This window comes from Oryctolagus cuniculus, chromosome 18 (assembly GCF_051225735.1).
Source record: "Oryctolagus cuniculus isolate XC-2025 breed Fujian yellow rabbit chromosome 18, ASM5122573v1, whole genome shotgun sequence".
NCBI lineage: Eukaryota > Metazoa > Chordata > Mammalia > Lagomorpha > Leporidae > Oryctolagus > Oryctolagus cuniculus.
The window spans coordinates 19789245-19803940 of NC_142884.1; positions in this window are offsets into that span (position 1 = coordinate 19789245).

Consider the following 14696-nt stretch of genomic DNA (forward strand, 5'->3'; position numbering starts at 1 on the left):
TAAGGAAGGACAGTGGCGCCATTTTGTTACTTGTTCTCTAATGTCATACGCATTTTGTTTCTCAGTTCCTCTATTACTACTTCCTTTGTGTTTTTTTTCCCCCCAGAGGGAATCATTTGATTCCTTCCCAGTTTCTTTTCTGTAACACATTATCTTGTTAGTGGCTACCCTAAGGATTATGATGAACATCTTAAAAATGATAGGAATCTAATTTAAATACCAAGTTTATTGATATACAAACTTCTGCTTCCAAATAACTTGAATCTTCTTTATGTTTTTGGTCACAAATGAAATCTTTATGGATTTTATGCCTATTGAGCTAGATTTATAATTATTGTTTCTGCATTTGTCTTTAAAATTAATTAAAGGAAAAACTGGGATTTACACATCAGGAATACAATAACAATGGATTTTATATGACGTTACTTCAACCGCTTGGGGAAAATGGATTTATATAAGTTTATTGCAATAAAATTTTGAAATTCATGCATAGTTTTTTTTTGTGATACACATTTTCCATGAACCTTTTGAATATCCCTGATATGCATCGCTTTCAAAGTTTCTTGCACCAAAATAACTTACCTTTTAACTACATGTTCCAAACTTTTTTAAGTATCCTCATATTTTCTTATAAGTATTCTTTACTGATATTTCTTCTTCCTTTTTCTTTTCTTTTTTTTAAGATTCATTTATTTATTTGAGAGGTAGAGTTTCAGACAGAGAGGGAGAGACAGAGAAGTCTTCCATCCGCTGGTTCACTCCCCAATTGGCCACAACAGCTGGAGCTGTGCCGATCTGAAACCAGGAGCCAGGAGCTTCTTCCGGGTCTCCCATGTGTGTGCAGGGGCCCAAGGACTTGGGCCATCTTCTGCTGCTTTCCCAGGCCATAGCAGAGAGCTGGATCAGAAGTGGAGCAGCTGGGACTCAAACTGGTGTCCATATGGGATGCTGGCTTTACCTGCTACGCCACAGCACCAGGCCCTGTGGGGGAAATCTACTTTTCAGAAAGGGTGACTGCAGATTCTGGCTTCCACCCAAGATGTAGCCAGCAGGAAGGAACGCATTTCCTCTCCTTAGAACAGCAACATCACAAGGCTTGTTTAGTGTGAAATTCCTGAGTGTTTCTATTCAACCCTGCAGGGAGCTAAGGCAGAACAAATAACTGGCCCAAATCCAAGAGGAAAAGGGCCCCAACAAGAGAGAGGTGATGCCAACACACGCTATCCTGGTGCCATCGCAGGAAGATGTCTAAGGTGACCAACCGCCCTGGCCTCCCAGAGGCCATCTTGGTTTCACGCTGAACGCTCCCTGTGCTGGGACGCCCTCCCCAGGGCAGAAGTCCCAGTGTTAAGTAACAGGTGAAGTTTGCAGAGTGGGTTAGTTTTATTTTTATTTTTAATTTGCCAGGTAGAGTTATAGACAGAGACAGAGAGAAAGGTCTTCCTTCCATTGGTTCACTCCCCTAATGGCCACTTCGTGCTGATCCGAAGCCAGGAGCCGGGTGCTTCCTCCTGGTCTCCCATGGGGTGCAGGGCCCAAGTACTTGGGCCATCCTCCACTGCACTCCCAGGCTACAGCAGAGAGATGGACTGGAAGAGGGGCAACCAGGACAGAATCCAGCACCCTGACCGGGACTAGAACCCAGAGTGCCAGCGCCGCAGGTGGAGGATTAGCCTAGTGAGCTGCGGCGCTGGCCATGCAGAGCGGTTTGTAACCTCGTGTAGCTGCTCTTGCATCGCTGGCTGTTGGAGCTGACACATGCACACTGGAAGCATTCTAGGATGTGACGTCACGTGGAAGTCATACCTTAACTTGACGACACCTGGGGTGTGTAGTGCATCGATGGGCGCACAGGAAACCGGGCATCCCTTTCCCTGCTACTCCGCTTCACCGGGCGGTGAGCGCCGCCGGACTTGCTCCAACTCCTGCTTTCCAGTTCTTTCCTCTGCTGCCTGCCTGGCCCTGCCTTCTACTAGTCCTGCTTAAAAAACAAAAATAACTACGGCAAATGTAGCAGCTTCAGACAGCTCAGATTTCTTCTCTGTCGGCCTCTGTCGCCCTCAGAAGTTGGAGGGAGCGATGGGTCTTCTGCTCGCGGTCTTGCAAGGCCAGCATCAAGGACCGGGGCCGGGACTGCTCGTCAGGGCCCTGGGCCCGCTTCCAAGATGACTGGTGTTCTGCAGGATTCACTTCCTTTTCTCCTTTCTTGGGTGGCTCCCTCCATCTGTAGGTCAGCACCAGTGGGTTGGGCCCGTCTCATGCTTTGACTCTGACTTTCCCTTTCCGCTTTCTGCCTTTAGGGCCCCTGAGATTAGACAGGCCTACCCAGATAATCCAGGATAATGTCTTTATTTGCAAGTCAGCTGACCTGGGGCCCGTGCTATGGTGTAGTGGGCTAAGCCTCTGCCTGTGGCACCGGCATCCCATATGCACACTGGTTCGAGTCCCGGCTGCTCCTCTTCTGATCCAGTTCTCCGCTATGCTCAAGTGTTTGGGCCCCTGCACCCAGGTAGGAGACCTGGAAGAAGTTCCTGGCTCCTGGCTTCAGATTGGTGCTGTTGTGGCCATTTGGGAAGTGAACCAGCAGATGGAAGACCTCTCTCTCTCTCTCTCTCTCTCTCTCTCTCTCTCTCTAACTCTGCTTCTCAAATCTATAAATAAAATCTTAAGAAAAGGGCCGGCGCTGTGGCTCACTTGGTTAATCCTCTGCCTGCGGCGCCGGAATCTCATATGTGCCCCGGATTCTGTCCCGGTTGCCCCTCTTCCAGCCCAGCTCTCTGCTGTGGCCCGGGAGTGCAGTGGAGGATGGCCCAAGTGCTTGGGCCCTGCACCCACATGGGAGACCAGGAGAAGCACCTGGCTCCTGGCTTTGGATCGGTGCAGCACGCCGGCCGTAGCGGCCACTTGGGGGGTGAACCAATGGCAGGAAGACCTTTCTCTCTGTCTGTCTCACTAACTCTGTCTGTCCAAAAAAAAAACAAACAAACAAACAAACAAAAAACAAAAAACAAAAACAAACACAAAAAAACCCACACTTGTAATAAGGGTATGTCACAAAGTTCATGGAAAGTGTCTTGAAAAACTCAGTTATTTTGATGCAAAAACTTCTGAAATCCACACAGTTTTTTTCATAATATGTATTTCCCTTGCGATTTTTGAGATACTCCTATATATTCCTGTTTTCTTTTTTTAAAGATTTAGTTATTTGAAAGGCAGAACTACAGAGAGGCAGAAGCAGAGAGAGAGAGGTCTTCCATCTGCTGGTTCACTTTCCAGATGGAGCTGCACTGATCGCCCTGACTGGGACTAGAACCCGGGGTGCCGGCGCCGCAAGGTGGAGGATTAGCCTAGTGAGCCGCGACACCGGCTCTTTTAAAGGCTTTGAGCACAGTCGCCTTCTGAGGGCTCGGGGCCAGGACTTTAGCACAGACATATTTCAGACATACATTCCAGCTATAACATTGTGATATGTGTCATAAATATGGGAAATTATGGAATACATAATTGTATGTGAAAAGCAGACACACATGCACACCCACACTCACAGCCACACACACACACATCTTCCATCCATAGGTTCGCTCCCCAAACATCCACACTGCAGGAGCTGGGCCAAGCCAAAGCCAGGAGCCATACCTCAACCTGGGTCTCCCATATGGCTGGCAGCGTCTCAGTTACCTGAGCTGTTACCTGCGGTCTCCCCGGGTGTGTGTTAGCGGGAAGCTGGAATCGGAGGCACAGTCAGGACTGGAATCCAGGCATTCTGCTACGGGATGCAGGCCTTCCCAGTAGCGTCTTAACTGCCACTCAAAATGCCCTCCCCAATATCTACATGGACGTTAACGAATCTTTCTCAAGTGGATGCCTACATAACTACAGCTTGAAGGCCACACAAAGAGCGTTAGCAGTGTCAGAGTCCTGAGTGTTCCTCCCCAACACAAGAGGAATACAATGTCTTCACGTTTCCAATTTGTATTCCCCAACTTTTTTGGGTCCTTTTTTTCCTATTGCGCACAAATCCCTCAGAGGTAGTTTGAATGTGGTTGTTAGCGACCTTTAGTCTGTAGCCGTCTTATAGCTTCTGCAGAGGGAGGGTAAGGTTCGCCCACCTTACCCGACACTTCCCTGCGTTATCTAGTCTCCTTGTGGTTGAATGAACGATTCACCTGCTCTGCTGCCACTGCGCCTCTGTACTGCTCTCAATGAGTGCTAATGAGAGTGATACTGCTGCACATCTCGTCTTTTTTTTTTTTTTTTTGACAGGCAGAGTGGACAATGAGAGAGAGAGACAGAGAGAAAGGTCTTCCTTTGCCGTTGGTTCACCCTCCAATGGCCACCACGACTGGCGCGCTGCGGCCGGCGCACCGCGCTGATCCGATGGCAGGAGCCAGGTGCTTCTCCTGGTCTCCCATGGGGTGCAGGGCCCAAGGACTTGGGCCATCCTCCACTGTACTCCCTGGCCACAGCAGAGAGCTGGCCTGGAAGAGGAGCAACCGGGACAGAATCCGGCACCCCGACCGGGACTAGAACCTGGTGTGCCGGCGCCGCAAGGCGGAGGATTAGCCTAGTGAGCCGCGGCGCTGGCCACACATCTCGTCTTTATAACTGATGCACAGAAGAGTGTGTTTTGGACAGCAGCACTTACTTCACACGCTTTTCTTAAGGACCTTTCATTGGGAAGATATAAATATCCTAGGTGTTTAGGTACTTAATCACAGAATTTCAAAATATACGGGCAAAGACTGACCAAACTAAAGGATAACAGGCAAATAATAATCAAAATGGGAGATGTTAATGTTTCTTTTTCTCTTACTGCTTCAATAGACAACAAAAACCAGTGCAAAAGATTTATCTTGATTTGTATCACACTTTATCCAACAGCTGGACACACATTTGCTTTCAAGTGAACATGAATATTTATGATGATACACATATCCTAGGTCAAAAAAATTCCAAGACATGTCGGAAGATGGAACACATTAATAGTACATTCTCTGACCGACCACGGTGGAATTAAAATAGAAATCAACAAGATGTCTAAAAAAGTCTTCAAATATTTAGAAAGCAAAACACACTTTTACATAACCAGCAGGTCCAAGGAGAATAAAGGAAAGTAGATACATTTTGAATAAATAATAGTTGAAAACACAGCAAATCAAAACTTGGGGAATGTAGTTAAAGCAGTGCTGCAGTGTTTACATTAAAAAATTGAAAAGTCTAAAAATGATTTAATTTCCACCCCCAAACAGATAATATAAGTTAATACAAAATAGACATAAATATCAATTATAAGCATAGAAATAGAAAATATACAAAAGAGAAAGCAAAGCTTAACATGGATTTTTTATGATGAATAAAATTGGTGAATGTCCACCACATTCAAAAATTATGAGAAAACTCAAATTACCAATGCCAAGGAAAAGAGGGAGGCATTGCTACAGGCCTGGCAGATATTAAAAGGACAACAAACGATTATAAAAACTTTTCCAGGAAGAAATTTATTGCTCCTAGTAATTTTCCTGGTAAACTCGATCAAGAATATAAGAGATACTTTACTAGTATACACAAACTCACAAAAAGTAGAGGAGGCGGCAATTTTTCCTAATTCATTCTGTGAAATGAGCATAACTCTAACACGGAAACAAACTAAATGTACACAATAGTATCACTCGTGGGTAAAGACGGGCAAATCTTTAACATTTTATGAAACCAAATGTAACCAAATACAGAAGGCTGATACAGCATTACCAAACAGAATTTGAGCCAGTAATGCAAAGTTGGCTTAATAATTAAAATCCGTGTTATTTACCATCTGAAAAGAGGCATCAGAATGTTTCGAAGATGTGAGAGAATTGCCAAAATGTAGCATCCTTTCAAAACTGTCAGCAAAGCAGGTGTTGGAGGGCATTTCCTTTTTCTGAAGGGAAAGCAGGGTTAGGGATTTATCTCAAGAGATCTCGCCTTGGAACAGGAGGCTTGGATACCGGGGTGGATCCTGTGTCCACCTGATGTGCCCTGGCACCTGGGAGAAGACGGGCTGTAAACAGAGCTGTGGTTTGATGCAGGCTCAGTGGGAAGACAGACGCCCTGGGGCGTCGAACTGAGAATGGCTGATCTGTGTTCTGCATCTTCTGAGAACATCAGAGCCCGGGGTGGCCATCTGGGTACCGCAGGCGTCCACCCAGGCAGGCAATACATGTGTTCATTACAGGTGTGCGTGGTTGAACTACCCCAAGGACACGCGCCTATGTGATGAGGAGGCACCGCAGTCAGGAGGTTAATGCATGAACGCTGGAATCAGACAGACTGGGTTCAAATCCTGGCATCTCCACGACCACCTGGGTAGCCTGAGGAAGATTCCTAAGGCTTCCACACTGTTGTTCTCAACTTGGAGAAAGTGGAGAGGAGCTGCCTGGCAGGAAGGGATGCGGCGTCCAGGCAGGTTGGGGCTCTCCAGCCCCACTTCAAACACCTTGCAGCCCAGCTGGTGATAACCATGGCCATGGAAGTGGTTTGTCTTTCTCCAGGACTTGGAGGGCCTACTGCTCCCTGGCGAATGAATCAGCATTGGCGTGGCACAGGGGGTGGGAGTGACCAGCTGTCCTCCGTGGAGGCTGCCCAGAAGAAAGAGGCTGGGGCCGAGTGGACCCTGCACTGCTTTGTCTGTACCCCCTCTCCCCCATCTTAGCACATGTCCTGCAGCTGCCATCCTGGGCCTCAGGGGTGCTAGGACCCACAAGAGCCTCCTCCTGTCCTCTCCAAGTTTCTCTTACTCTGGTTGGTCCCCGGCGAGCTGGCCCCCACTGTGCCATGATCCGGGTTGATCCAGGGCTCCTGCTCTGAACATTCCCTGTGCCTCCAGGGAAGTCAGTGGCTCACGGGCACTGCTGGCTGAAGCTACCTCCCCGGGCACAGGAGCTGAGGGATCTGCCGGGCAGGCGTCCTTGGTGGAGCCGCTTCTTTTGGTACTGCTCACTCCCAGTCTTTCACAGTCCCCATCTAGGGCGGGGCCCCCAACTGGCAGCGGGGTGGGGGTGGAGGAGTCCAAAAGGAGGAGCCAGAAATTCCCAATGGGGAGAAGCTGCTGGGCCCCGCCCTTTGCCTCGTAGTGCCTTCTCTTCACAGCCTTTGCCTACAAGCCCCCTCCGGTGCACCTGCCAATGACATGTCCGGGGGGACAGTGCATGGCTTGTCTTGGAAGAGAAGGCATTTTGGAGCCATGTCCACACTGTGTTCTGTTTCTAGGGTCAGACAAGCACACACTGCTCTCCATGGACAACTTTTTGGCAGGCTTTCCCCTCTCTCGCTCCGCGCGCCAGGCTGGCTGGGACCCCCTGCCCCAGCAGCTTACGCAGCCTACTATGTTTCTCGCTCACCTACACCAATACCTCAGTCTTCACTGACCAGCCCATCGCTGACTGGCTGAGCCCCTCACTTCCACCACGCAGTCAGCATGTGTGTGGACCCAACCTCCCATCCTGGTTGGGACATGGGCATAACCGACACGGACACCTTCCCTGTATCTCCTGGCCTCCTGCAGGAGCCAGTGTGCGCTTCCTCCTGGTTGGCCAAGTCCATCCCAGCATGGGGCAGGTCCGTGTCTCCACCATGCAACCCACATTTATGGTCAGCAGCCCTACCTCACTTTGAACCTCTCCTGTAGCCCAGCAATTACCCTTTAGTCACATTAGGGGGTCCAAGGAGCAGTGTCATGGAATCTCTTTCCCCAGAGCCCCTGTTTTCGCTGGTATATTCAGGAACCCAGGCAGAACCTTGGCCGGCGGCACAGCCAAGCTTGCCTCTGACCCTGCTGAAATTGATATGGCTACCGTATCCCCTTCCCAAATTCTCACTGGCAGTCTCACCTGACAGCTGTCATAGCCCTGACCCTTTGGGAAATCTGGAAGGCTCAGGACAAGCTCCAGACTTAATCTCCACGGTAGCTCCGGCACCCAGTGGCGGCAAAAGGCTTTCGCACACCTGACACCCATGTCCTTTGGCATACGTGTGAGCGCCCAGCGGGGCCTTGGTGGCTCTGCAGGGTCCGAGCAGCCACTACTTGCTCTGGGGTCATCATGGAGATGCTCAGCACTGGGCACGGCTCACCCGTTGCTAGCCCTGCTTCAGTCCCATTGCCTTCACGGGCCCTGCAGTCCCGTGCGTGGGTGCTGGCAGCTCTCTGGCTGGTGTGTCTGCTTCAGGCCCAACTCCACGTCTAAAGCAGTCTGGCTTTAGGAAAGGGCTAAGAGGGACGCTCAACATCTCAACTTAGGTTGGGGGAGGCTTAGGCCTGTGCACCGGCGTTCTTGCCATCCTATAAAGCACCTCTCATACAATTGGCCAGAATTTCCGAGAGCAAAACTTTCCAGGGAGACTAGCTGGGGCCTGCCCAAACAAAGCACACCTGTCATACCATCACTGCGCAAAAGACTAGTGCCCAAAGACACCTGTGTTCTTCCTTGCGTCAGATCGCCCGGAAACCATCTGGCCAAAACACATTTGTTGTAGTCAGAGGGGCCTGTGGTGGGAGTACTCCTGCTCTGGCCTGTGGTCGGATCACCTGGGGTGCACCTGACAGAGGCAGCTGTCTCACGCAACCACACCTGTGCTTGGAGGCCCTTCTGTTTCCGCCTCCAATCAGAGCACCTGGCTTCACCTTGTCCCTAGCACATGTATTGCAATGGGAGGGGACAGCATGGTATCTGTCATGGAGAGCCTGTCCCTCCCGCAATGGCTCTGGGCACTTGAGGGCCCATAAGCCAAAGCAGGCCTGTTACTAATGGAGAAGGCCACACCACTGAGACACGCACACCTCAAGACGTTGCTGGCCACAGCTTCTGGCGGACACCCAGGGGCCACTTGGCTTGAGCACATCTGTTGCTGCTGGAGGGGCTGGAGCCATATCCGTGACTGTAGGAGCCACTCCGGACAAAGGCATCTTAGATCCGTAGATCCACAGAGTACAGGTGGTGCAATGGGAGGTGACGGCACCACACCTCGTGTTTGGGGACACTTCTGTTCCTACCATCTTTCCGAGCAGTTGGGGGCACACGTGATGAGAGCACACCTGTTGTGGCCGGATAGGACAACACTTGGAGGAAGACATGTCTATTCTCATTGCCCTTCCGAACCCCTGGGGCCTAGGCCAGGGTGTCTGCCCCCTTTGACTTTGTGGGGGCTAACACGACTGAGAAAACATCCGATATTCCGGAATTTTTTTACCTACTTTTGATCATATCAAGTGGGCACTGCAGTGCATTGTGCGTGGCAAGCAGTGTTTTCACGACCTGTTTAGGGTTTCCTTGGGGACAGAAATACGGGGGGATCAGCCCATTCATTTTCTTCTAGCGCAAGAGCTAGGATCTAAGCAACTAAAAGCAAAAGTTTCCTCCAGGAATGGCCAGGGGATCACAGGCCCCCCTCGGATGGATCTTGTTCTCCAGAGAGCAGGTTCAGCCCCTTCTAGTCATGTCAAACAAACTCAACCTGCCTTTTGTCTTCCAAGGCTAAGCCGCAGGCCCAATGCCTCTGGGGTCTGTGTATGTGTCGAAGGTCGCGGGTTCAGATGAGGCCGAACGTGGTGGCCTTGAGGCATCGCGCTGTGGAGAGAAGAGAGAGACCTGTAAGTACCAGCCAGGCAACACTCTGGTTTCAACTCCCAGCTCGAAAGACCCAAGCTCTGGGCCGGTTTTCCTCTGGCCTCAAAACTGTCAGGACACACACTGCTGGCTGTAGCCACCCCCTTTCTCTTACCTCCTATTTTTCTTTCCCAGGCTCTACCCATCATTTACTGGTCTGTCCATCCACCTGTCTACATACACATGGCGTTGTTCTTGTTAATTGGTTCTCTGCTTGTATGTTTTTGCTCTTTGACTCACTGGTAGAGGAAAATTTGACTTCTGTGAAGGGACTTCAAAATGCTCATGCAAGACAGAATTAAAAATAAGTTGGTTTTCATGGAAAAAATTGAAATCCATGCATACAAGGAGTCTTCAAAAATTCAGGGGAAATGCATACTGTGAAAAAACTACGCATGGATTTCAAAGTTTTATTTTGCACCAAAATAAACCATGGACTTCTTTGAAGTACCTTCCTGGGAGGGGCAATGTGTTGAGCCAAAGTTATAAGTGTGCAAAGTTTCCGTGGCCGAGGGAATAGCCCTACTTGACGAGAGTGTGCACTGACTTCTTTTTTTGAAGATTTAATTATTTGAAAGTTAGAGTTACAGAATACACAGAGAGAGGAGAGGCAGAGGCAGAGAGAGAAAGAGAGAGAGAGAGACAGAGAGAGAGAGAGGTCTTCCATCCGATGGTTCACTCCCTAGATGGCCGCAACGGCCAGAGCTGCACCGATCTGAAGCCAGGAGCCAGGAGCTTCTTCCGAGTCTCCCACATGGGTGCAGGGGCCCAAGGACTTGGACCATCTTCCACTGCTTTCCCAGACCACAGCAGAGAGCTGGATCGGAAGAGGAGCAGCTGGGACTGGAACTGGCGCCCATAGGGGATGCCGGTGCTTCAGGCCAAGGCGTTAACCCGCTGCACCACAGTGCCGGCCCCAGCGCTGACTTCTGAGGCTTGTGTTTCCCAAATGAGAGCTGAGGGCCCACGGGAAGGTAAGGTTCGGGGGGAGGGGAATGAGGCAACGCGGCCCCCTTTCCTGCTTCTCTCTGCGCCTCGTCGCTGCTCTGACCCCACCCTAGGCTACGTCATCCCTGTTGTGTGTTGAACATTTTGGCTTCCGTGTCTTCTAATTTACACTTGTGCCAATAATACACACACACATGCGCGTGTGCTCCACCGGTTGAGGACTGGCGTGGCATCCACGCCTTTGAGCCTCAGGAGAGAAGGATGCAAGAAATCAAGCCTGCTTTGCAATTTGGGGAAAATTGCCACCTAGGGTGCCTGTCATATAGACGCTGTTATCCACTGTAACAGGCATCATGCCGCTTTGGAAACCAGAACCGATTCTCCTTTCAGGGAAATAACTAAGTTGTCTTTGGAAAAATAACCCGTCTGTTTCTAGCCTAAGCCACTAAGAATATCAAATAACTAGATTTATAATTTCACCCAGTCTTGGCTGGCTGTAGGACTGTGCAATACCAAGAATACAGCGTTTTCTGGTACATTTTACAACCCAGGAAAACCATCATAAATGCCGCAATGGCAGGGGCTGGAATAGGCTGAAGCCAGGAGCCTGGAACTCCATTCAGGTCTCTCGTGTGGGTGCAGGGACCCAAGCACTTGGGTCATCTTTCACTGCTTTGCTAGGTGCATTAGCAGAGAGCTGGATCGGAAGTGGAGCAGCCAGGACTCGAACCGGCACTCACAAAGGGTGCTTGCATCCCAGGTGGTGGCTTAACTGGCTGTGCCACAACATTGGCTCCCTCATGCTCCTTCCAGAAGGCCTTCACCAGAGCAGAGCCAATGCTGGCACCATGTCCTCGAATCTCCAGAATTGTGACCAAAATACCGCCCCCCCCCCATTTTTACAAAGTTAGCCAGCCTCAGGAATTTCATCATAGCAACACCCCGGGCGAGGGGTAGTGATGGCTCACAGGCAAGATGGCTGCAGTGGTGCAGTGAGAAGTGAACTCTGCACACTCGTATGTTTTGAAGTGCTCGCTGTTGGATTGCAAGGCAGGACCGTATGTGAGAGACAGAGAGTGGTGCATGGACTTGCCATTTGAGTTCAGACAAACTTTCGGCTTCATCAGGGCGTACTTGGCCACTAGCCTATGGACTCAAGTGACCGATTCAGAATGCGTACTTGAGAAAGGAGAAATGGGGAAAACAGACTCGTGACCACGTGTGCTTGTGTTCACTGCACATAAAGTAAAGACCCTCACCATGAACCTCCGTGGAAACGAATTTAGGACACCAGACTACAGACTCAAAATTATGCACGTGTTAGAGCAAATGTGAGAGACCCCAATTTATAGCCTTAGGATAGAAAGTTATTCTTGAGATTTAAAAGATCATAAAAATTTTAAAAAGCCATGAGAAATAGAATTCCATTGAAAATTAAAAAAAAACCTAGTTTTTAAGTGATAAACAAAATTAAGAAAGCACAAAGACTTAAAACTGATGTTCAAAAAAAGCTACAATGCAGAAAATGGGTAGGCAGCCATCATCAACTGAGCAAAACTATTTGCAAAACATATATCTAGCAAATGACTGACACAGAATATGTAAAGAACTCCTCAAGCTACTCAAAAAAATGGGTAAAATAGTTGAGCAATCCCTTTAGAAGGAAAACATTCAGTAAGCATGTATGAACGTGTGTTCGTACTCTTCAGTGGGCCGAAGCAAACAGGAGTAATCAAAGAACCGATTCACGGAACGAAAGAAGTCCTACAAAGAGGGAACCGAGTCTGTTCCCACTGATGTGAATTTCCAGAACTGCCATAGCCAAATCTGCAGTCACCCCAGGTTTCTGAAGCACTAGGGGGCAGGGGGTGCACCTGGGACCTGTCAGGTCGGGGAGCAAGGACGGCCCCTCCCATAAGGGATCTTCTTCTAAGGTCCAGGCGCTCCCTTCCTTTGCTGGCCGGCCTGCTCCAGGGACGAGGAATCTGACTTGCTGTGTCAGAGGAGCCACAGTCCAGGCACACCCATCTCAGGAGCTGGAGCTCCGCGGTATTCGTCAGGGTGTTTTGAAGCAGACACTCTGACAAGGTCAAGGCGTGTCTGCTTGTATGGTCACTAAGCCTTTTCTGCACCCAAGCTTTCTTGTGGCTTTATCTTCCTACTTTGTGCCTCCCCGCTACTGCCAGCCATCCTATTGCCCAGCGCACACCTACTTTAACATTAAGCTTTCTGGATGAATTATGTAAAAGGTATTGGAAGAGCAATACAAGAAAATGCTATTGGGGTGGGCATTTAGCCTAGTGGTGAAGATGCCTGCACCCCACCTTGGAATGCATGGATTCAGTACCTGGCTCCGAGATTCAACGGTGATGGCCTTGCCCTCCAAAGGGATTGACGCAGCTCCCGAGGGGCACTGGCTGGTTCCTGTCACTGTGATTTGTTATCCATATCTGTATCTGTATCTGTATCTACATCTATATCTATATCTACATCTATATCTACATAAAAGTGGGTGTGGATCCTAAATTCCTCCGTCCTCCTGTGCTGCTGTGTGATCTCCTCTGCATGTACTCTCACCAGGGTGATGCTATTTGCTCTAAGACCCTCACCAGAAGCCAAGCCAGGTAGGCAGCTTGATCCTGAACTGTGAGCCTCCAAAACTGGGACATAAAGAAACCTCTTGGGGCCAGCGCTGTGGTGCAGCAGGTTAATGCCCTGGCCTGCAGCGCCAGCATCCCTTTTGGGTGCTGGTTCTAGTCCCGGCTGCTTCTCTTCTGATCCAGCTCTCTGCTATGGCCTGGGAAAGCAGTAGAAGATGGCCCAAGTGCTTAGGCCCCTGCATCTGCATGGGAGACCGGGAAGAAGCTCCTGGCTCCTGGCTTTGGATCAGTGCAGCTCCAGCCTTTGCGGCCACTTGGGGAGTGAACGGAAGGAAGACCTTTCTCTCTGTCTCTCCCTCTCACTGTCTGTAATTCTACCTCTCAAATAAAATAAATACAATCTTAAAAAAAAGAAAGAAGAGAAAGGAAAGAAGGGAAGAAGAGACGTATCACTATATTCTTAGAATTGTATCTATGAACTACATTACATCTTTTCTCTTTATGGTAATATCATATTAGCATGAGAATTGTGTTGTAGTAATTATCTTGTATTTGCTGTGACCCTGAAAATCTAGGGCAACACTAAATGTCTTAAAATAAAAAAGTTTAGTAAAACTGAAAAACTTCTATAAATATTGAAGAAGAAATAAAAAAGAGAAAACTGAAATGACCAATATTGGGATTACAAACGATTAAGATTCAAAAACGTGTTACAGATCTAAGGGACACGGAAGGGACAGTATGTGGCCACAGTCATCTCCCCGGGGAAAAACTGGTGGGTCTGAATGGTTTTCCCCAGGAACCAATAGCAAACATTCACAAACTCAGAAAACAGAGAAGGAAGCAACTTTTCCTAATTCATACTAGAAGGCCAGCACAGCCTGCATATCAAAAGCTGCCAAGAAAATGACATTAGTAGCCCTCGATAACACAGACACAAAATCTCACAATATTTTAGTAAATCAAATCCAGCCAACTATAAAACAATCTTGTATGACTGAGTAGGTTTCCCGCAGGAATCCAAAGGTTGGTTTAACATTTAATAACATTGATCAATGGGATTCACCATATTAGGAAAATAAAGAAGACAGACATATGATTAATCTCAGTAGCTGTGGTTTTCACACCACTTAGACAACGTCCCAGGCAAGTAGGAATGGGAGAGAATATTCCACGTGTGTGATAAATCACATCTACGAAAAAACTTCAGTGGATAGTATACTGAGGAATTTTACCATATGCTTAGCAACTAGAAAAGGCTATCTGTTATCTCTGCTTGTATTCTATATTTATGATGTTGTAGCAAATATAGAAGAAATAGTAAGGCACACAGATTAAAATGGAAGCAGGACTTTCAGCGTGGAAACATGACTGTGTGTGTAGAAGGCCCAGTGGAGCCTACAGAGAACCTGCAGGAAGAGATGAGGTTAGCAAGGTTTCAGTACAAAGGCGAACACATCAAAAAATTTCCTTGGTAAAACTACCATAAAACAATATATGCCTTGTGTAC